Source organism: Pinus tabuliformis, chromosome X, assembly GCF_031772625.1.
Source record: "Pinus tabuliformis cultivar Carrire ecotype Pingquan chromosome X, CPIR1, whole genome shotgun sequence".
Lineage (NCBI taxonomy): Eukaryota > Viridiplantae > Streptophyta > Pinopsida > Pinales > Pinaceae > Pinus > Pinus tabuliformis.
The window spans coordinates 1,225,816,221-1,225,840,753 of NC_142308.1; positions in this window are offsets into that span (position 1 = coordinate 1,225,816,221).

Here is a 24,533-nt window from a genome sequence, read left to right on the forward strand (position 1 = left end):
TCCCATTAAGAACAAGTATCCATTGTCAAGGATTGATGACTTGTTTGATCAGTTGAAGGGAGCAATAGTGTTCTTGAAAATCTACTTGAGATAAAGATACCATCAGGTACACATCAAGGAAGAGGACATCTACAAGATAGCTTTCCAAACCAGGTATGGGAATTATGAGTTTGTTGTAGTTCCATTTGGTTTGACTAATGCTTCAACTACATTTATGTGCTTGATAAATAGTGTGTTTCATGCCTATTTGGACAAGTTTGTTATTATGTTCATTGATGACATATTGGTATATTCTAAAAATGAGGAAGAGAATTACGAGAATTTGGTAGCAGTGTTGAGGTTGTTGAGAGAGCATCAGTTGTATGCTAAGAATAGAAAGTGTAGTTTCATTCATACTAAGGTACATGCTTGGGACACGTTGTCTCCAAGGAGGGCATAACGGTGGATGCAGAGAAGATAAGAGATATCATGGAGTGGGTAGATCCTAGGAATGTAGATGAGGTAAGATATTTAATGGGATAGTAGGCTATTACAGGAGGTTCATCAGGAAATTCTCACAGATTGCTTATCCTATTATATAATTTCAGAGAAAAGGTAAGAAGTTTGAATGGATATAGGAGAGTGAGGTTATTTTTTAGCAGCTCAAGCAATTGTTGACACATGCACCAGTGTTTAAGATTACAAATCGGACAAAGAAGTTGTAGTATGTATAGATGCTTGCAAGAGATGACTTGGTGGAGTCCTTATGTAGGATGGATAGGTGGTATGCTATGAGTCATGAAAACTAAAATAAAATGAGCAAAACTGTCTAACACATGATTTTGAGCTAATTGTGATCATACATGCATTGAAGATATGGGGGAACTATCTTGTGGGCAGGAGGCTTGTAGTGATGAGTGAACATAGTGGTTCGAGATACTTGTTTGACCAGCCGAATCTAAATGCCAGGTAGGCTAGATGGATGTCCATGATCAGTGAGTTTGACTTAGAGATTACGTACATCAAAGGAAAGGAGAACATGGTTGCATAAGTTCTTAGTAGGCGGATACAAGTGAATCACTTAGCAGATATGAGCTCCTATGGGACAAATCTACAGGGTAGGATCATGTAGGCAGGTCAGTAGGGTGTCAGGTATATGTAGATTATGCACATGTTGGAGTAGGGCACAAGTACAGGTACAGATAGTGGTCAGGTGCACAGGATGCGGACTATCGTCTCATGGAAAATGGATTGGTTAGATTTAGGGGTAGGATATATGTGCCAGACAGTAGTGAGCTCAAGAAGGTGATCTTGAGGGAGTTTCATGTGAAACCATATTCAGGTCAACTAGGTTATCAGGAGACATTGAGAACTGTAAAGAAGTTTTATTGTTGGCCGAATTTGAAGAAGGATGTAGCAAAGTTTGTTGGCTAGGTGTTTTGACTGCCAGTAGGCGAAGGTACAGTGTAAACATCCAGGTGGATTGCTATATCCTATTTCAATTCGAGAGTCGAAATGGGAGGTCATTTCTATGGACTTTATCATAGGTTTGTCGAGGATAGTGAGACAACATGATTCCATCATGGTAGTGGTGGACAAAGTTGAAAAAGGTAGTGCACCTCATTCTAGAGAAACCTACATTGTAAATTAGTGATATAGTGCATGTATTCATTTGAGATGTGGTCAGATAGCATGGAATTCCAAAGAAGATTGTGTGCGAAAGGGATGCAAAGTTCACTTCCAAGTTTTGGAAGGAGTTGATTGTAGGTTTGGGCACAAAGTTGGCCTTCAGTACAACTTATCATCTGCAGATAGATGGACAGACATAGAGGGTCAATAGGATATTGGAGGACATGTTGAGGATGTACGTGATGCACCAGCAGAGAAAATGGGAGGAGTATATTCGATTGGTTGAGTTCACACACAACAATGGTTATCAGGCATCAATGAGGATGAGTCCCTTTGAGGCACTGTATGGGCAGAGTTGTAATACTTCCATCACTTGGAGTGATCCATTTAAAAGGTTTTTGATTGGATAAGACATGTTGGTAGAAATGGAACAAGAAATGTAGTTAATGAATAAGAATTTGAAAGTAGCACAGGATAGGCAGAAGAGCTATGTAGATCAGAACAAGTTTTTCAAGGAGTTCCACGTTGGGGAACAAGTGTACTTGCACATCAAACCAAAGAAGAGCTCCTTACAGATTGGATCATGTGCCAAGTTGGTACTATTGTTTTGTGGACCTTTCAGGATTATTGAGAGAATTGGTCCAGTAGCCTATCCACTTACACTACCTCTGGTAGTGGAAGTACATGATGTTTTCCATGAGTCATTTCTTAAGTATTTTTAAGATGTTGATCATGTGATTCACTGGCATGTATTGCAGGTGGAGCTAGATGGAGAATTGTTGTCGAAGTCTCAGTGTATATGGAAGAAAAAGGTGGTCATAATTCAGAACTGAGCAATCAAGTAGGTTAAAGTTCAATGGAAGAACTTTGGGCCCGATGAAGCCACATGGGAGATGGCGGATCAAATGCGGGCTATGTATCCTTCATTGTTTTCCGGTTGAGGCAAAGAAGGTTTGGTATGCTATTTGGTATATGTTTGGGTGATGTTTTTATATATGTACATATGCATATGGATGTAAATATCACCATGAGATATGTTATAAAGATCTAATAAGTGGTATGAGTGTCATGTCATTATAGTTGTCATGTTTTTATGTTGTCATGTAGGTTTGCATTTCAACAGGTTGATCATTGTAAATACTGCAACAGGCTATGTTATAAAGCTACATGGGTAGTCTATTTTCTTTTCAACAGTTTTGTTGAGGTATAGGTGTGGTTGATCACTGAGGATGGTGTCCCCCAAAGGGGAGGGTTCTGTAACAACCCTGGTGAAAATTCCATGTAATAAAAGTTAATAAAGAAAAAATAATAACCACGGTTGATGGGACACTTATTCCACGCTAAATGTTGGGCAATACATTCTAGTGCGGGTTTTCATTTGGTTTATTATGGATAAGGAAATTGGCAAATGAAATGGCTAAGGAGTTGGAAAGACAAAATGACATTTTTGGCACATTTATTTATGAAAATAATGGTAATTAGGAGAAAAGGAAGCTGAAAGGCCATAGGTTGCATGTGAGGAGGAAAATGAACAAAAATAATGGAAAATGAAGAAAACAGAGGCCTAATTGATAAAAAGGCTTCCGAGGATCAATTTGTAATCTTTTTTCAGTTCAGTTTTGGAGCTTTTCATTATTCTCTCTCTCTCACTCTTGGACACTTGGAGTTTTCTTGGAGCACTTTGGCATTGGATCAAGAAAGGAAAAGATGAATAGAGGAAGGAAGGAGCAAGGAAGGAAGAGTAAGATCAAGCAAATACAACAGGATTCTTTACAGGTATCGATTTTCATGTGCATTTTCCTCGATAGATTTGGCATGAATGGTATTGCATGTGGTTCTTTTGCTATTATGGCATGGGTTTTTCCAAGTGTGACAATGTTTTTAACCTAGCCTTGCCATTTCTAGATAGCCATGGTGTGATAGGGTTCTAATGTTTTGGTTGAGCTAGATTTCCAGATGGATTTGAAGCTAAGTGATTGAGGGAAATGTTCCCCTAGGGCTTTCTGGGTTGAAACCCTAGCAGATTGAAAGTTGTCTATTCAAAGAAGCACACACTCACACAGCCATTATGCTATTATAAGCAAATTATATTGTAAAGGGTACGTACCTTAGGTCCTACGTTCGAGAAGGCCCTTAGGGTCCAAACCCTTCTTGGAGTTCCCTTCTTCTCTTTTGTCCTGCAAAACAACCAATTCCAAAGAACACAGCAGTATATGGACAAAACCTTATAAAGAAACCATCTTCATGTTATAAATAAAGGTAGTTAGTTATGAAATCCAAACAACCATTTACATATGAATTCTAAACATGAATATCATTAACATAAAGAGGATTCATTTCGGGAACCAAGACATGTGTTTCTTTTATTATAGACAAATAAAGTACATAAAAAGGAATATTTTCACCTGAGTCACCTTCAGCAGGCTCCAAGCAAAGCTTCCTTCCGGATCCGTTCCAGCCTCAAGCCTCTAACAAACTCCTTCCATGACTCTCTCCATGATGTCACAAGTAATGGATGAACATCAACACACAAGGAAACAAGAGTTTCCTGTACAAATGGGGGAAGTGCAGAAGGCACAAGGGACTTTAGACCTGGTCAGGGGAAAAATCTCAGCATAATAACCTTTCTCTCTCTTCTCTCCTCCTTTAGGCCCTCCCTTTGAGGTCTTTTTATACCTCTCCCAAAGTAGTTTTTTAGTTGGGAGTTGGTTGGGAACAGTTGAGCCATGGGCACTAACAGGTGATCAGTAGGTAAAACCCACGATCTCTGCGTGAAAATAAGGAATTTTATATTTTTTAAAGTGTTTTAATACATATACGCGGTTTGGATATACACAGACCCGCATATACACGCGTTTAACTCAGGGCAATGTTGCGTATAAGGGATAAACCACTGTTTTTTAAATTTTAGGACCAAGTCTGGAAGGAGGGGTTGCCCTAGGCCATGAGTATAGCATGACAAACCATAAGAGTGAGATTTGGAGCTATAACAGATACCCCCTAATATATGAGGTCATAAGGGGTACATGATGGCAGAAATATATTATGCGAGTACATGGAAAGGAAGTCTGTCAAAAACTGAGGAGGACTTCACCAGAATTCAGCCTGCCAAGCCACCAAAGGAGATCAGAAAGAAACGTTGTCTGAGGCGGGCATACCCATGCTCAGAAAAAGTAAAGCATGTCCACATATCAAGTACAAGCGGATCCACTAAGTATACAAGTACAAATGACTGAAAGATACATAATGGATCATCTGATCATAATGAACAATTACATGTCTGAATATCACATATAAGACTGTCAATGATGCTGAAAGATGCAATGGATCACTGATATCAGAGACTGATCCCAAAAGGTGCCAACTGAGCATGATGGAATAGGATGGTACTACACTACAAACTCAGGTGCCAGCATATAGAATGTCGCCATGACTGACTGCAACATATAAAGTGGAGTGGTATCAACTAGCAGCAACAGGAGCAACTATCAAGTGAACCAATGAATGCTGATACAACCTGAGGTCTTCACCGACCGCCATGGTACATTTCTACACCATGGGAATAAATGATCTGAATTCGACCATGTGAGAAATCGTTTGATTACCGGTCATTGATGTATACCGTTAACAAACGTGAGACTACTCACCGATAATGATAATGAGCGTCAAGGTACCCAGTACAATCTAACAAGTGTGAATAGATGAGCTGGAGTCGAACACCTGTAAGAATCTATCGATCAGGAGACAATGATGGTTTCCCACTATCGATAGCGAAGGATCTGCCACTAATGACTACAAACCCCAAGGTACTGCCAAATGGACTCTAGATCTTTGCCCCAGAGCAATGAGTCGGAGTCGATAGGGAAAGATCCGCTAGAAGGAAGGCATTAAGGCATCCTTCATCAATCTAGTGCGAGTGTAACCCGTAGGCCAATAATGTGGAAGGAATCAGATGAAAAAGATGTAGTAACCCAACCAAAGTACGTTTCCAGCGTACACAATATGTGGCTAGTGCACGACAGAAACCCTCTGAACCAACCAATAATGAAAGCTGACATAGAGGCGAGGTATCCACCAATAGGGTCAAATGGAAACCAAGGTACTGCACGATTCCCAATGTGTGATAATGTAAGCTGATGTCGAACACAAGGGAAACCACTCAGTCAAAGACCCATGATACTGATCGATGCTGAGCACAAGGTGACCTATCAATAATGAAAATAGGGCCAGGGTGCGGCTCTAGGCTTGTCCTCAGAGCAAGATGTCGTCGTCGATAAGGACAAGACCCGCCAGCAAGAAGTCAATGGGGACCGTCTCAAACCGGGACGAGTAAAGGACCAATATAGCTGATGTGATGATAGACATGACACTGACAACCAGGGATGGCCGACTGAAAAATGAGTCAAGAGACACCGCAGAGAGGCCGACTCAGGCTAAATTCCCTTGAACAAAAGCACAACTCAATGTGACTATGTGGCAGCATATGATGTCTCTGTATAAGTTTGCCATGTAGGAGGCATGAACGAACCCTCCATATGATTGGAAGAGATAACCAATCGAGGAAGAACTAACTCAAATAACAAGGTTATGGCGTACCTAAGTCAAACTAAATCCCACCCATGCGGAGCAGACTTTGTTTTGAGTGCTTTGTTCAAGGGCGACACGACTGAATCTAGCTACCAACAATAAATGGAAATACTATCCCGTTCCCGCTCTTTTTTGGAATATTTAATTTTTTTGTCTTTTTCTGTTAAGATGGAAAAAGAATAAAAGAATTCTATGGTACAGCGGAAAGAACGAGTGTCGGTTAAACAGATGATCTAGTTCCTGGGAATGGAACATTCCTATGCTCAATGCAGGGAGGTGAAAACTGGTCAGTGACACTCAAAGGTGTGTTCCTTCCACGGGTCAAGGTGTGTCAAGCTGCAGAAGTCAAAGGTATGCAAGGTTGATTTTGCAATCGTCATGGTCAAAAGTTGGCTTAAACATGAGTCCAAGTGAAGCCGACTCTAGGCCAAAAGGTGCAAGTGGTCAACATGCAATGCAGTAGTACAACTCAACACAAAGGAGCCTCTAGGGTATAAGGCCAGAACAAAGCGGAGAAGCTAAGAGTAATGAGTCTTCAACGCATAAGTCATGGCGGGACTACAGAGGACTCCCGCACCTACTCAATGAAGCAGCATGGGCAACAAATGTCAGTGAGGTGCTAACTACGATGCCCATGTAATAGGATGGCTTTACCATCGTGTCATGATTTAAAGAATTGGCGAGTGAAGATGGCTTACGAACCATACCACGATGGGATCGACCCTATGGCAGATGTATCAGCAAAAGGATGCTAGTATGCATAATGCAACGGAAAAATGGTGTCCATAACCTATATGCCATTGAGAAAACGATACCTGCCATGACGGGTCAGCAGTCATGGAACCGTCTCGAAACTGAAAATCGTCCAAAATGTCCTAAAAAACAAACCATTCTCGACATTCCAAGCTCCCAAGTTAAAAGTCACATGAGGCTAAACAAAATGAAATTTTGAAAAAATTTTGCATTTTCAAAACTTATAAAAAGCATTTTGGACTCACCATTTTTACCATTTTAGTTTGAGAGCAAAGGATTTGGAGCAAAAGGAGCAAACCTCCCACAGCCAGATTCAACCGTTCAAATTCGTCACAGACCTCCAGGCAACTCTTATACTTAGCTTGCAATTGATTGTGACAGGTTTTAAGATTTTTGATTGATGTTTCACCGTTGAAATTTTGTCAAAAATTTCCCCGTCGCATATACGCGGGTTGGTAATATTGAACCCGCGTACACACAGGCCCTATACGCGACTGTGTGCACAGGGACCCGCGTATACGCCGTGAACCATTTTTACACAAAAACTAATGGTGATAAATCGATTTTTTCTCAGGATGCCTGTCACATGGCATGAAAGAGAGCACGCAGTGGTAGATAATGAAGTTATGAACAGTCGAGAAGCATTAGATGCCCTACGGGGATGCGATTTGCTTAAATTTTTCAAAATGCCAAATATGAAAGCGAACACGCGTCTGCTTGAGATGCTCATTGATTATTGGGACGTCGAAGAGGAAGCATTTATGATTGATCAGATGCCACTCAGGGTAGAAGTGGAGGATATCTATTTTATCACGGGCCTTTCCCAAAGGGGAGAGGTAGTACATTCCCGGGGCAGGACACGGAGTAGCCTCACGATAGAGGACTATGTACAGATATACTGCCCGAGACATCCCAAGAAGGTTGGGAGCCAGATTTCCATCACACATGTGGCGAGTTTGTCACTTAGGATAATCCTGTTCACCATAGCTCGAGTGAACGGATCATCCTCTCTGCATCAGGCGTCACGGGTCATCATGAGCGTGGCAGTTGACTGTCTCACTACTGTGTTTGACTGGTGTACTCCTCTCCTGGCCAACATGAAGAGCCAACTCACTTCTATCAGGAGGGGATAGACCAAGAACTTTGGATATGGGACTATCCTGTGTACTTTCTTTTTCGAGAAGGTTCCCGCACTCCGCCCCAGGGTAGCAGTTTCCATCAGCACCCCACGTGATCCACGCATGGGCTGGTGGGCCGATCTGATGAAACATCTGGGGGGTGGGGAGGTCCCAAGGACTGCTTTCGACGATGATTTCTTCACCTGGTGGGATCAGCAGATCATCGCCGTGGATGACTACCCCTATGTTGGGATAGATTTCCGAGGAGATCCTGATCTAGTGTTACCACCGAACGCAGCATGGCGTGAGATTGGTAAGAATTTTTTGATTTTATGATTTTTTTGGATTTTTCAAATACAATGATGAATTTTGAAAAATATTTTTGATGAGATTCAAATGACTGATATGATGATCATGTTCCAGACATTGGGCCGGTATGACCAGATGGGTTCCCACGGCATGGACGGTGTGGTCGAGGAGCCGAAGAGGTGGCTGCTGATATAGAACAGACTCTAAACAACGTCCAGTGACACTTGGCGAGACTAAGCTTCCGAGTACCGATGGCTGCCATAAAGGACCTTCCTGAGGATATGCAGCGTCATGTGGTTGGCATGCCACGTGACTGGGTTCGCACTTTTCGGCGTGTGGCCAATGCGATAGTTACATACTTAGATGCTCATCCTAAGCCGAGGCATTAGATATGCCGGACATGATTATGGGCATTTGAGTCCCAAATTTTGTATATTTTTGGACACACATATGTACACTCGAGATGTTTTACGATATATATATATATATATATATATATATATATACAGTTTGAATTTTTGATGCTTGATTTTATTATGATGAATGATTGATGTGCCAGTCTAATGCCTGATTAACGATAGAATCAGCTAACCAATATGAGATCTTGGAATGTGAAAATAATTAATATAAGTAAATGATCTTTGCAACAACCTCACCCTTAAATACTGGCAATATAAAGATGGATTCCGTACCCGATAAATGTTATTTAATTGAGACACTATCAATTAAGAATCAAGATACACTACCAACGAGTCGATCCCATGAGAGATTGCCTCGGATAATAAACTAATAACGGAAATATACTCAGCCATATTGTTTGAAGCGGGACCGATACACACGCCTCTTGATGCCATCAATTGACTAGTTGGATAATATAGTACCCAAGTTGCGGAAGCGAGATTCCGAGTGTGCCGACTAGCACCATCAGCGAACCCAAAATAGACCAAATCATCCATCAACACCTGCCATAGTAGACCAAAAAGTTCTAATATCAGAAAACTCTTGACGATATATCTACAAATATACATAAAGTACAAAGAAGCCATTTCCTGGCCAAAACTAAGCAAAGTACTTCTTTAGGTAGACCCCATTTCGGGGCTCCGCCAGCTTGTTTCCCTCAAAGTTGATCAACTCATACGACCCTTTTTCTAATACTCATTTAATAATGAAAGGACCGTACCACATAGGCTTAAATTTGCCTACCCCCAAGGTGTCTTTATCTTGGTCATAGACCAAGACAAGGTCACCTTCAGAAAAGACTCGAGGACGGGCAGATTTATCATACTGCGTTTTAACCCTTTTCTTATGAGCCTCATTCATTGTGGCGGCATCTCGACGCTACTCATCGAGATGTTCCAAGTGAAGTAGGCGCTCTTCGAGACTCGAAGTCTCTAGGAGCTCAACAACCAATTTAAGAGATGGAATTTCACATTCAACCGGAAAGATAGATTCCATCCAATAAACCAATTGAAAAGGTGTAAAACCAGTAGCCGTCTTGACGAAGGTTCGGTATGCCCAAAGAGCCGAATACAACATAACGTGCCAATTGGACCGATTTTTATGGATCGTCCGTTGGAGTATCGTCTTAAGAGTTTTATTGACTGCCTCGACCTGTCCATTGGCCTGAGGATAATAAGGAGACGAATGCTCTTGGAGGAAACCAAATTTGAGAGCCAATTCGGACATCAGTTGATTCTGAAAATGACTGCCATGGTCAGTGACAATCTCTCTCGGGATACTGAATCTTGAGATAATCTGATTGAAAAGAAACAATGCTGCCGTGTCACTATTTTTCTTATAAGTAGGCATGGCCTCAGCCCACTTGGTAAAGTAGTCTATAGCCACGATAATGTACCTGTGATTTGCCGCTGAAGGCAGATTACAAGTCATAAAATCAATACCCACTTAGTAAAAGGACCGACGGTGACAACGGGAAAAAGAGGAGCTGGATGCGCGTGCATTTTCCGAGTAAAAATTTGACACAGGTGACAGCGTTTGACCGCTTCCACACAGTCTTTAAAGAGTGAAGGCCAAAAATAGCCGGCACGTAAGATGCGCTGGGCTGTAGCAAGCCCTGATAGATGACCACCACAAGCTCCATTGTGGCAGTCATTGAGCATTGACTCTGCTTCCTCTAAGGTTAAACAGTGCCGAAGGATTGAATCAACCCCTTGACGGTATAATGTGTCACCGATGATAACATAGTTTTTAGCCAGGTGACGTAATTTTCGACGTTCATCGTTGGATAAAGTAGAGGGAAACTTTGAAGTCTGGAGATAGACAATGATATCTCCATACCAAGGGTCGAGTGAAGAGATGAGGAATAAATGTTCGTCGGGAAAACTTTCCTCATAAACAGTATCTTCTCCACAACGTAGCTCAGAAATTAGCTCCACAAAAACCATGGATTTCTTAGACTTTGCAGACAAGAACTCGAGATCGAATTCTTGCAAAATGACTATCCATCGATTATATTTGCCCCCAATCACTCGCCTACTGAGGACAAATTGAAATGGATTGATTGCCGCTAAGACAAAAGTTTTGCGTAGCAGGATATAATGACAGAGCTACTGGATAGCATGGACAGCTTCCAAGGCCAACTTCTCAACCGGAGAATAGCGAAGTTCAGGACCTATTAATCCTTGGCTCAAATAATTAATCACATGCTCGGTGAGAGCATCGTCCTCCTGAATGAGAACCATACCAATGGTTGATTCTGCTACAGTGAGATATAAAAGGAAGTCTCTACCATAATCTGGTGGACTCAAAAGCGGGGCAGAGACTAATGCCTTTTTCAAAGCGTCAAACGATCGCTGTGCAAAGTCGTCCCATACAAATGGAACGCCTTTCCGGAGGAAATGAATGAACCCTTTAGTGATCTCGGCATAGTTTGCTATAAACTGTCTTAAGAAATTAGCCTTCCCTTGAAGACTTTGAAGTTGTCGAATTGAGGATGGGGGAGGCAACTGAACTATTGCCTCAACCTTGAAGGGATCAACCCGAATCCCTTCATTGGACACGATGAACCCTAACAACCGACTGGACGTAACCGTGAAAACTCACTTTTTGGGATTCAACCAGATTTTATAAAAACGACATCGCTCGAAAACCAATCGAAGATGATTAGGGTGATCAGTTCTCTTTCGAGAACGAGCAACGAGATCATCCAAGTAAGCCTTGATGACACGTTTGATGTCGTGGAAAGCATATGACATGGCCCGCTGAAAAGTGGCTCCAGCATTTTTAAGACCAAAAGGCATCTTTCTATATGCAAAGGTACCCCAGGGACATATAAAGGCTGTCTTATGTTGATCTTCAGGACGGATAGAAATTTGATTATAACCTGAAAAACCATCCATGAAGGAAAAAATCTCATTACCCGCACACTCGTCGATAATTTGATCAATGAATGGTGTGGGGTAATTATCTTTCAGACAGGCCTTGTTTAAATCCCTAAAATCGATGCATACTCAGATTGTTCCTTGCTTTTTATCCATAGGGACTGGATTAGAAACCCAATCAGTAAGAGGAACAGGGTATATGAAACCCGCCTTTAGCAGCTTCTCAACCTCAGCTTTGATAGCTGCCACTTTCCTAGGGTTAACCAGCCGAAGCCTTTGACGAACCGGTTTGGCGTTTTCATACGTATTTATCTCATGCTGAACTATATAAGGATCAATGGCATGCATTTCCTCATAAGAACAAGCAAATACATCTCGAAATTCCTTGAAAGGTTGGTGTAAATTTGAATTTCTTCAGGGGAACACTCAATTTCGATGAAGAGATTCTCGATGACGCTAGGGTCCCTAGAGATGTTTATAGGTATCATTTTTTAAATTACCAACATATTACCTTCGGCAGGAACATGTGCTGGAGCCAAAGGGTTTGACACCGTACAAACATCACTAGTACAGAGCTCAGAGAATCTAGATTCTACTTCCTGCAATGGAGGAAGAAAGTATGAACGATGGTGTAAGTCTTCCCAAGGTCGATCTACACCCATCATTTCTTCGAGGATTGCTTCTTCAGAAGGTAAAACTGAATCTAAGCAGTCCAAGGCAGAGGTAGAATCAAGGCTCCAAGCCGGGGCCACATCACCATCTAACTCCTCTTCGGAAAAAGGAGCAGAGTGGTTGTCTGCAGAGTCTACGATAGACTGATATCTAAGCTCAACTGCAGATATAGGGAATGCCATTCCATTTACTTGTCCTTCGAATAATGTGGTCGTAGGTGAAGGCAAGGTCCAAGGGTCTGAAAAATAACAAGTTCGGAAGAACTCTTCTCGAGGAGACTCCTTAGATGATGAAATAGCATTGATTTTAGCGAAAGGAGAGGGAAGATCAAAGGTACCCATCAATGAAGAATACATTCCCACTCCTAAATTCTCAGTAGGCGGGCGAGGGTTATCCACTAAAGGAACAATAGAGTCATAGCTTGTTTGAGGATCAACTGGACAATAGTCCAATTGATCGACCTTAACGATTTTCCCCTCATGAGGAAAGCAAATGACACGAAACAGAGTCGAAACGACAGCGTCCATTTCATATACCCAGTTCCTTCCTAATAGGAGATTATAGTCTAGGTTAGCATCTATGACCTCTACTTCAATATTGACGACCTTCCCCCCAACACATATAGGAAAGGTTGGGATAATCCCATGCGGCTTATGAGAATGACCATGAAATTCAGTCAAGACGGTGGGTGAAGGAACAACTGAAGGCAATCCAATAGCCTTCCAGCATGACATCGACATGACGCACGTGGAAGCTCCTTCATCTATAATGGTACGAAAAATATTGATTTTCCGGTATGTGGACTTTATTTGGAAAGCCATGTGATGAGGGAGTCGCTTTTTGACATTTAACATGTCAAAAGTCAGCACTAAAGAGTTAGTTGGATTGACTACCCCTATCGTGGAAAGTAAAGCACTTCTCTGAGCCAGAAACGACTGGAGAACCTCTAAAGAAGACATGGCGCACGGACTCTGAGCCAGATCCTCCACAATGGAGTAATTCTGGGCGGCCCTAGCATTAGGATTAATCGTCGCTCGTTTAGCGGAACCTTTTGGTATCCGTGGTATAGTCTCAACAGGGGTCACTCAATATGAAGGTCGGTACTTCTGGGAACAGTCTTGTCCTTGGAAGTTTCTGCTTCACCATAATCATGTGACTGAGTAGTCACATGGACGTTAGAACCCATCATGAAAACATTCGATGATTTTTCCCCTTCCTGGTTGCCCCCTGCGGAGGTACTAGGATTTGAACTTGCGCCAGCAAGAAGTTGCTGCCCTTGGGGAAAAGGGTTAGTTAACACAGCATGAGAACTAGAAGTCCCTTGCTGTCCTAACAAGCACTGAGCATCCTCAATCTTAGGGCAGAGATGAGTTAAATGGTCTCCACTGCACAACTTGCATGGAAACTTGACTTTCTTTCTAGACTCATTTCTACCACCACCAGCGTTGTTGTCGGACTTATTTGCATCAGGCTTCCCATCCTGGTTCTTTTTCTTACCTCATCCTTTCTTTTTCCCGTTGGAATTTTGATTTCATTTGGGGTTATCAGATTGGACGGCATTAATTGAAGAAGTTTGAGAATCGGGGGGATTAGATGATGTGACTTGGTTGTTAGAAGTAGTTTGTAAGGACAACTGCTGCAATTGGTTCAACAAGTTCACGGTAGTTGTGTCTACTGACCCAACGATACCATCCGCGTGCAGACCTGGCTTTGACTTAGCTACGTTAACCTTAGACCCAGGAGCATCTGGCAAGTATTTTTGTAGGATCCCAGATTGAGAGTAGATCAATTCTAATTGCTGGGCCCTAAAAATGGCTTGCTCCTCAAAATAGACTCCAGACATGGAGACATCCTTGGAGATCTCGGGTTGTAAAGATTTCAAAAAACACTCAAGGCGGTACTCCGGAGGAATTTCGGGTTTAATAAGCCTCTTTCTCCGTCTCCATTCCTGAATATGGTCAGAAATGTGAGTTTCCTTATCCTGACGAAAAGTGGCCAGAAGTTCAGTTCCGGCATCATAGCGGATAGGCAACTGGAAATGATTTAAGAAAATATTGGCTAAGTCAGCGAAAGACATAAAGCTGCCCCCTGGCAAATCTATATACCATTTGGCCGCATTACCAGTCAAGGTGCGCTGAAAGAGTCTCAACCTAATCGAGTCATCGATAAGGGAGTTAGATGAGCACCACAAATGGAATGTGGTTACATGGTCACCTGGATCTTCACAGCTCTTCCCTTCAAATTTTGGAATATCCGAAGGGAGTTTGGTTGGGACCGGAGGCTAGGCCGGATTGTATTTGATTGGGTCATTTTTTAACTTAGTGAGATCTGGCTAGTTCAACGTTGCCAGAAACGGAAGCCTAGGAGGACCTTGTGGATTCCACCCAGACTGGGCAGAACTCCCAAAGTCCTGAAAAGATTGTCCTGGATTTTGGGAGGCACCAGGCTGCCTGAAGTAACCCGTAGAACCGGCTGAACCAAAAGGCAAGCCTTGTGATCCAGCAAAATTCAGATTTTGACCAACTCCGGCTGCAAAACCTCCATAACCAACAAAGTTTCCTCCTAAAGGATTGTAAGGAGTTGATAACCACTGATAAGGATTCCAAGCCGAAGCTAGGGGAGGAATAATTTGAAACGAACTAACCATGGAGTATGGCCTATTCCCATGTTGGTCGATAAACGGATTCCCAGTTCCCACGCCACTAACCCCGGGTTTAGTCCAACCTTGGAAAGGATTACTGCTTTGTCCTACAGAAGAAAAAGGCATGGATCCTATCGTCGGGTTAGAATGTGGTATATGACCACTTCCGAAAGGAAAACCCTGGAATGAAGCCAATTCACCCATCATGGACGTAGCGGCACTAAACGGAACTGATGGAATACCCTGTGAGTGGGTGCCAAATGGAAAGAATCCAGTACCAAAAGCATCGGTTTGGGCATTTCCACTCGTGGACGGAATGGAGGTAGACCCAACAAAAGATGTGCTAGCAAAAGATCCAAACAAGGAAGCAAAGGAGATGGAAATCGTTCCTCCCCCTTGCACCGATGTTGGAGTTTGCATAGTCGTAGGACTTGTAGAATCCGTGCTTCCAGTAGTGGTCATCGATGGTAAGCATGTAGCGTAACCTGGACTTGACGGTCTATCCATCGGAGTCCCAACGTATTGTAATACGTCTGGATGACTAGATGGTAGTGGAGAATTCGGAGCCGCTAACGACTCCGAGAGTTCTTCTACCTCTATGTTATTCTCCGCTTGAAAGAGAACTCGAGAAAGGACCGGAGTGTCCCTCTCTTGTTCAAAAGTGCTAGGTTTTGCTTGAACACTAATGCCCCCGAGATGAGGATCAATCCCCGATGCGTCAACCGGCGTGGGACGGAACCCACCGGTAGTATTACCTCTGCGCCTTCTAGGAGAAGGCTCTAAACTTGGTGGTGAAAGACCATGAAGTCTTCGAGACCGTCTGGGAGATCGGTCAGCCGCTTTGAATTTTTTGTTATGATCTAACTAAAGACTCAAAAAATTTAAAGCTAGGCCAACTAAGAGCACATAGCACACACTATAAGTCCCTAAAGATAACAGCCAGTCAAACAACTTCCAAGTATTTCCGCTCCGGGTGATTAGGACCGAACACCAAAATACAAGAAAGTGAAATAAGGTGCCTTCCGAAGATAGTCTGGGATGATGAGGGCCCAGTCCTATCTGCCAAGGTATCAGAGGAAGTTACGTTGACCTCCTAACAACAACCTGCGCCGGTGCAAGCCCCCAAGATTCGCAAGGGTGCCCTCCAGTAGTACTGTCGAGAGTGATGCAACGTCGACCTCAGGTGCCACGGGATTCCCCTCCGCAACCACCTGTGTAGATCCCTAGGAGTAGCAACTATGGATACCAACTCGTCACAGAAGCCAGGCGAAATAGTCGTGAGGTATGTTCGGACAAGTAGGAGAGGGGGTATCTCTCTTCCCTGTCTTCACAGACCCTCGTGCTTAACTCCCAGATCCGGAGCTTTCCTGGTCTTCCTAACGCTATTGGATTTTCTCTCGTTATTCAGACTCCTACGTTTGACGTTTATATGGCCTTGGAGAGTTAACTCTCCACTCGCCTAATCCAAGGCCCTAAAATCCTAAACTTGTTGGTGTAACTGACTTAAACAAAAAGTTCTAGTGAATTTTAGTTAGCGCTTGATTTTAAAATAGGTTGTTCTTTAAGTCACAAGGTAATGGAAGTGAAACTAGTGGTGTTTTTTGACGCAAAAGAAATTAATAAAAACTTAACTACATGCACATGCACTTTTTCGTTTTTCGATGAAGAGCAATTTCTATAGGGTTCAGAGGAACTTCTAATAAAACAAATTTTTCTTTTCTTTTTGTTAATTCACGCTTCACACTCACAAAAGTTAACAACTCTATGTATGCCTAAAAAGGTATGCAAATCTATCCTAATGCAACAAATATATGTGGATGCAAGATTTAAAACTACTCTAAAAACAAAAAATGAAAGTTGCTTGCTTATCAATCTTTATCTTGCCACTTAAAATGTCTAGATGGAATATGAGATGCTACTATTCATTTCGTCTAAACACTAAAAATAAGTTCTAAGACAAACATAAAGCACTTTCACTCACTAAAAGGAAACCAAATGAAAACCAAGTTCAAGAAAGCAAAACTAAGTTTTTCAAAAAGATTTTCTTCAAAAGTAACAACCAAAGAGTCCTTTCAAAAATGCTCTCAACAACACTGAAACTTGTGATTGAAGAATAGGCAATCAAACACTTTTGCAAGTTGACCCCACACAACGGATGAAAACTCAACAAAAATAAATGTGTTTAAAAGTGCTCTTAACAATCAAAAGCAGCAATGAAAGCTTTGGCAATGAAAACCAAAAAGATCAAAAATACAAATTCCAAGAAAGTGTCAATCAACAACTTTCATGAAACAAAGAAGTGGATGGTCACAAAAAGCGGTTTTTGTCAAGCAAACAAAAAGTCACCAAAAGCAAGGTTAACACAAAGATTGAGATCAATCTTCCTACCCTGATGAATCAGAGCAGCCAAGATTCCTAACAAGAAATCTTGCATGCTTTAGCAAAAAACGATGACGCTTGCAATCAACAAAAAACAAGACCAATACTTCTTATACTCAGAGAGAATTCGGAACAAGATGCTCATTGTAAAACAAATAACTGATACTGGAAAATGACTGTTTCAGGCTGACTCAAACTACCAGACAGATCTTTAGAGACAAAAGATTTACAAATCTTGAAAATTGTAAGATATACGCGACTGTACTTATGTACAGAATACGTGTATAAGCTACTGTAACTAAGGAAACCTACGTATACGCGAGTTCACTTAAAGCAACATGCGTACATACGCCTCTGTAACTAAGAAAAACAGCGTATATAAAAGGTTTCAAGAAAAATAAAAAACAAACTGAAGAAACTGGAAAAACTTGAAGTTCAAAAATAGACCAGACAACAACAACAAACAAATAGGCAGCTGAGCCCTAATTGGCTTGAAAAACACCCAAACTAGGAACAACAAGAGTGTTGTCCCCAGCGGAGTCGCCAATTCTGACTGAGGGAAATGTTCCCTAGGAATTTTTGGGTTGAAACCCTAGCAGACTGAAAGTTGTCTATTCAAAGAAGCACACACTCACACAGCCATTATGCTATTATAAGCAAATTCTATTGTAAAGGGTACGTACCTCAGGTCCTACGTTCGAGAAGGCCCTTAGGGTCCAAACCCTTCTTGGAGTTCCCTTCTTCTCTTTTGTCCTGCAAAACAACCAATTCCAAAGAACACAACAGTATATGGACAAAACATTATAAAGAAACCATCTTCATGTTATAAATAAAGGTAGGTAGTTATGAAATCCAAACAACCAATTACATATGAATTCTAAACATGAATATCATTAACATAAAGAGGATTCATTTCGGGAACCAAGGCATGTGTTTCTTTTATTATAGACAAATAAAGTACATAAAAGGGAATATTTTCACCTGAGTCACCTTCAGCAGGCTCCAAGCAAAGCTTCCTTCTGGATCCGTTCCAGCCTCAAGCCTCTAACAAACTCCTTCTATGACTCTCTCCATGATGTCACAAGTAATGGATGAACATCAACACACAAGGAAACAAGAGTTTCCTGTACAAATGGGGGAAGTGCAGAAGGCACAAGGGACTTTAGACCTGGTAAGGGGAAAAATCTCAGCATAATAACCTTTCTCTCTCTTCTCTCCTCCTTTAGGCCCTCCCTTTGAGGTCTTTTTATACCTCTCCCAAAGTAGTTTTTTAGTTGGGAGTTGGTTGGGAATAGTTGGGCCACGGGCACTAACAGGTGATCAGCAGGTAAAACCCGTGATCTCCGCCCGAAAATAAGGAATTTTATATTTTTTAAGTGTTTTAATACATATACGCGTGTTGGATATACACAGACCCACGTATACACGCGTTTAACTTAGGGAAATGTCACGTATAAGGGATAAAACACTGTTTTTTAAATTTTAGGACCAGGTCTGGAAGGAGGGGTTGCCATAGGCCATGAGTACAACATCACAAACCATAAGAGTGAGATTTGGAGCTATAACACTAAGTGAGGTGGATCTCTGAATGATATAACACATGGAATAGTAACCCCTGAACCAGACTGCGAGTTTCTCTAAAGCTGGATTTTGTGTTGCCTTGGTGGGACTAGGAATCCTTGACTGGTGAATGACAAGATATACAGTAAAACCTAGAGGTGATTGCCCTTTATTATGCCTAGGAATCCTTACTGGTGAATGGTGATATATACGGTAAATCCTAGAGGTTGGTGTCTCATTTTAGGGCCTAGTGATACCTAGATTGGACTGTGGATTACGGTTAAGCCTGAGAGATTAGGAGACAAGAAAAATCCTCATGGTGTAGGTGGAGAAATTTGGTGGAATCCATCCTTGTTTTGGCCTAGCGATATGGTGGATGTCATGCTAAAGCCTTTTATTACATGTTTATTGTGTTGGCCTAGTGATCTAGCATGGATTGTGGTAAAGCCTGGTTTCAGTTGATGAGGGTGAGGTGGTTTAGCCTCAAGATGCCCTGGTTGGTTCTTTTGGTTTGAGTCCCACATTCATGCTTGGAATATGGTATGAGGGTGAATGGATGAAGAGATATCTAGCCTAACCATTCTATGGTTAGGTGGAACGTGGTAGTCCCATCACGGATTGGCTTTTGCATCCATTAATAAGAGGTTCTTTCCTTGATATCTTATGTATAAATGTATTGGTTTATATATAGATTTTAGAGTTCATGTATCTTTGATATTTCTGTTGTTATTATGTTGGTTATAAACATGTATTATGACAGTGATGATGCATGTCTTTCCTCATGTTTTTATTGGTAAATGAATGAACAATGTATCTATGACCTAATAGATGATAATGTCACTAATGATATAAGGGAACAATGCTTATTAGCGATTCTCAGATAAGTATGAGACCCCTATGCTTAAATCTATTGCTTACACCTATAGATTACATAATTGTGATATGCTTAAAAAAATTCATATCATGGCTAGTAGGGGTCCAGTCAAGCCCTTGTTCAATTAATTGCAATTGTATCATCATTCCCTTGTTATATTTTTGTTCTGAAGGCGCCATTTAGTTTTGTGCAGTGACCTAGGCTTTGGACCTAAAAAAGTGGCTCAAATCCTAGGGGCACTGGCACAACACTGAGCGGAAAAGTTCCTGGACACTCGCATACCATGCCGTGGGAGTATCGAGAGCCTTATGGATGCATGCATTCCCATATCATGGGAGTGTTTGGGGGTTAATTGCTCTAAAAACACAATGGGACCCAGGGGTTGGTCACCTGAGAGGTTAGGATGGCTCTTGGGAGTTGTGTTGCTAATGTGGAAGGTTTTTATGGTGTGTTTCCATTGATTCCACTTCCTTAAGTTTACCTAGGAGGTTGAATAGAATTGTAGTAGACTCTCATCACATGTTTACCCTAGTTGGCCAGTTACTTGGGTAGATGTGGGAGGAGGGTGTTACAAAATGTTCAAAATACCGGACCAATTCATGACTGTATGAACAAAGATTTATAATAGATATTTATAATATATTTATTTATGAATAGATAATCATAGCTTGAATTATCATTTATTGTTGTGCCCATGCAGACCCCATATTTTTATTATCTTTCCATATAGAAGCCCACTATTTTTATTGTTGTGCCTATACATTATTATTGTTTTGTAGGCTCTGATTTTAGTGTGACCTCTTAGACTCGTACATATACCAAGGAGGTCTTATCATTTGTATCCTCTAAAATTTATTCACTTATGTAATGTAAAGGAAGCTACTACCTTGAAGAGGTTAACTTTTAAGTCGTTTATCTATCTTTTCTACTATTTTGTTGAGTTGGTTGCATAATATTTGGTATGAGAGCTTTGAATTCTAGTGTTTCTCTCCTTCAAATAGGTCATCTTGGAATTTTTGCTATAACATTTTTTATACAAGGCATTTGAAGCGGAAATTTTAACCTCGTAGATTTGAAACATTGGTGAGGTTAGTGTACAAATTTCACATCTTGGTTGGCTATATGTTTGGAGATATGATCAAAGGAAGTTAGGGTTTTTGCAGGCTCTATAATTCAATCTCAAATAGGTGACCTATGGAAAATGTTCATAAATTTCTCTTCGAGCATTTGATTTGAATTTTGTAAAAATTAGCTTAAATTTAATAGACTATAGTTTTTCATGCATCATTTTCAGGGCCAAAGGTCAAAACAATGACACGTTCCACTGCATACACATTTTCTCTACTGAAATGGTCGATAATCAGCTCATCGTGGGATATTGGGTATAACTCTTTCTTGAAGAATCCAATATCAGTATGACTTATGTGATTGCAAAGAAGACTCATAGGGATACCACAAGACAAAATTTAAGAGCTTGGAGATCTGAAATTATAGAGATACAATAGTTTCAATATCAAGCTCCTAAAAAACAAGAAAAAAGTGTGAATTGTTTTTAAATTTTGCATAAATTTTGTTTGAAAAATCAGTTTGAAGTGATTCAAAGGGAATACAGAAGCATAGATATCATTGTTTGATTCCAAAATACCTCGAAACAAGAAAAAATGAACACGTCTATTAAGAAACTAAAAATATCTTCTATGACACATGAAGAAGAGGAAGAAATGCAACATGATATATCAAAATTACGAGACCAAGTGCAACAAATTTTGCTCTCACAAAGAGTAACAAAATATGAATTGTAAGCAATGATGAATTTTAATATGGATGGTTTAAAAGGGAACGTGGATTCTGTAGAATATAAAATGGAAGGTTTGAAGGATGGTTTAAAAGAAAAAATGGAAGGTTAGAAGGAAGGTTTGACAAAGTTTCTACAAGAAATGCTTCCTAACTGTGACAAGGTATTCCACGAAACTCATGATGAGAACAAAAGGATTATTAATCATTATTTTAGAGGCTCTAACTTTGGGTTGAAGACATAACACATTCCAAATAATCGATATGAGGAATTTTGATGGCAAGGATCTGGTAACATGGATACTACAAATGGAGAAATATTTTGATCTACATGATGTGCAACCCTCACAAAAGGTATGTATTACATATTTATATTTAGAACCATATCAATGTACATGGTATAGATGGATTCATTCTCATAAACCACTTGTCACTTGGTCAATTTTTATGGAGGAAACGATAGCAAATTATGAAGATACAAAGAGAAACAAATTCTTTATCTAATTGATAAATCTCAAAAAAAAGGGTTTAATGGCGAAGCACATTGAAGACTTCCAAAAATTGAATATTAGGGTAAATTATATTCAAGAGGAGCAATTGATTGATGTATTCATAGGGACTTTAAAGTATAACATCCAACATGAGGTTCACCTTAGGGAACCTGATTCATTGGAGAAGGTATTTAGGGTGGAAAGAAAAGTTGAAAGAAACATTATGGAAACAAGGAATTCTACCACTCACAACTATAAATATAAAAGTGTTGCTTCTGCTAGTATTCCACAATCTACAAGGTTGTGTTAAAATTGTGATAGAAAATAAACTAAAGGTCATAAGTGTGTTGAGAAGAATTATTCTACATAGATTACGAAGAGGAGGAAGAGAAGGAACAAGAAACATCAAAAGAGGATGATAAACATGAAGAAACAACCCTAGAGAAAGAAGAAATGAATCTGAGCATATCTTGTAATGCATTGGTAGGAATTACCAATCCTCAAACTCTCAATATATAAGGATATATCAAGAAGAAAAAGGTAATAGTTTTGATTGTTTCAGGTAGTACCCATGATTTTATTCATTGTAAGATAGCCAAGGAATTGAATTTCTTCCTATATCGAGCACCAAAGTGTCAAGTGATGGTTGCAAATGGAGGAACTATAAATTGATGTGGAAAGTTCCATAATATCAAGCTAACCATGGGGAAATATGCATTGAATATTCCAATGCTTTCCAATCCAATGGGTGGTGCTGATGTTGTACTAGGATTCCAATGGTTACAATCTTTTTGGATGATAGCTTTTAATTTTTAGGAACGTTTCTTAAAATTGTTTTTGGGAAGGAAAGGAAGTTGAATTAAGGGGTATCGAGGGGAAACCAGGAAAGGTAATAATATCTAATCTCTTCACAAAGCTTCTGAAGAAATAACAATGGGGCATAATTGCAGAATTATGCTCACTAGATGTTCAAAATCGAAATCATATATTTATCCATATCTCCAAAAAGACTTGGACAATCATTCCAAGGTATTTTAGACTCCCAAAGGCCTCCCAACTATTCGTGATCAAGATCATGCTATTCATTTGATTCCAGGAAGTGCTCCTCCAAACATCAGATCTTATAGATATATGTATGCCCAAAAGAGTGAAATTGAACATATGGTTACATAAATGCTAGAGGTTGGTATAATTCATCCTAATCAAAGTTATTTCTCTACTCTAGTAGTATTGGTGCACAAGAAGGATGGGTCATGGCGTATGTGTCCAGATTATAGGGAGCTCAACAAACTAACTATTAAATATAAATTTCCCATTCCTGTCATTTATGAATTGTTGGATGAATTACATGGAGCAATTTACTTCAATAAGTTGGACGTTCATTCAAGATATCATAAAATTAGAATGAATATTGAAGACATTCTAAAAAAAACATTGAAAACTAATGAGGGTCATTATGAATTTTTGGTCATGTCTTTTGGCCTTACTAATGCACCTTCCACATTTCAAGGTTTTATGAATTCCATTTTCAAACCCTTAGAAAATTTTTGTTAGTATTTTTTGATGATATACTAATCTATAAAAGGTCTAGGAAGGATCATGTTCACCATGTTGATAGGGTACTCAAACTATTGGAGGAGAAACAATTATGTGCAAAGACCTCCAAATGTTTCCTTGGAGTACAGGAGGTGGAATATTTGAGTCATATTGTACCTCATGAAGGTGTTAATTTAGACCCTATCAAAATTAAAGCCATTAAGGAAAATCCCCACAACTACAACGAATATTTGAGTATTTCTCTAGTTGATAGGGTATTATTGCATGTTCATTAATAATTATGGGAGAATAACAACACCTCTAACAACATTACTGAAGAAAGATGCATTTTCTTGGACTCCATAAGAAACTAAGTCCTTTGAACATCTTAAAGAGGCAACATTTCAAGCACCGGTCTTAGCTACACTAGAATTCACAAAAACCTTTATTGTGCAATGTGATGCCTCGGGAAATGGAATTGGTGTTGTTTCAATGCAAGAAGTAAGGCCCACTTCTTTTGAAAGTCATCCAATCAAAGGAAAGTTTTTACACAAACCTATTTATGATAAGGAAATGTTGGCAATACTACTTGCACTAAATCAATGACAAACTTACCTAATGGGAAGACATTTCAAGGTAAACATAGATCATGATAGTCTTAAATACTTTTTGGAACAAATATTATCTTCAGAAGAGCAACAAAAATGGGTAACAAAATGTTGCATTATGAATTTGAAATCATCGAAAAAAGGGAAGCAAAATGTTGTTGCAGATGCACTCTCAAGAAAAGATGGGGATGTGGAAGCATTGATTTGTGCCATTTATGTTATCCAACCTGATTGGATAACCGAAGCAAGGGATGAATGGAAG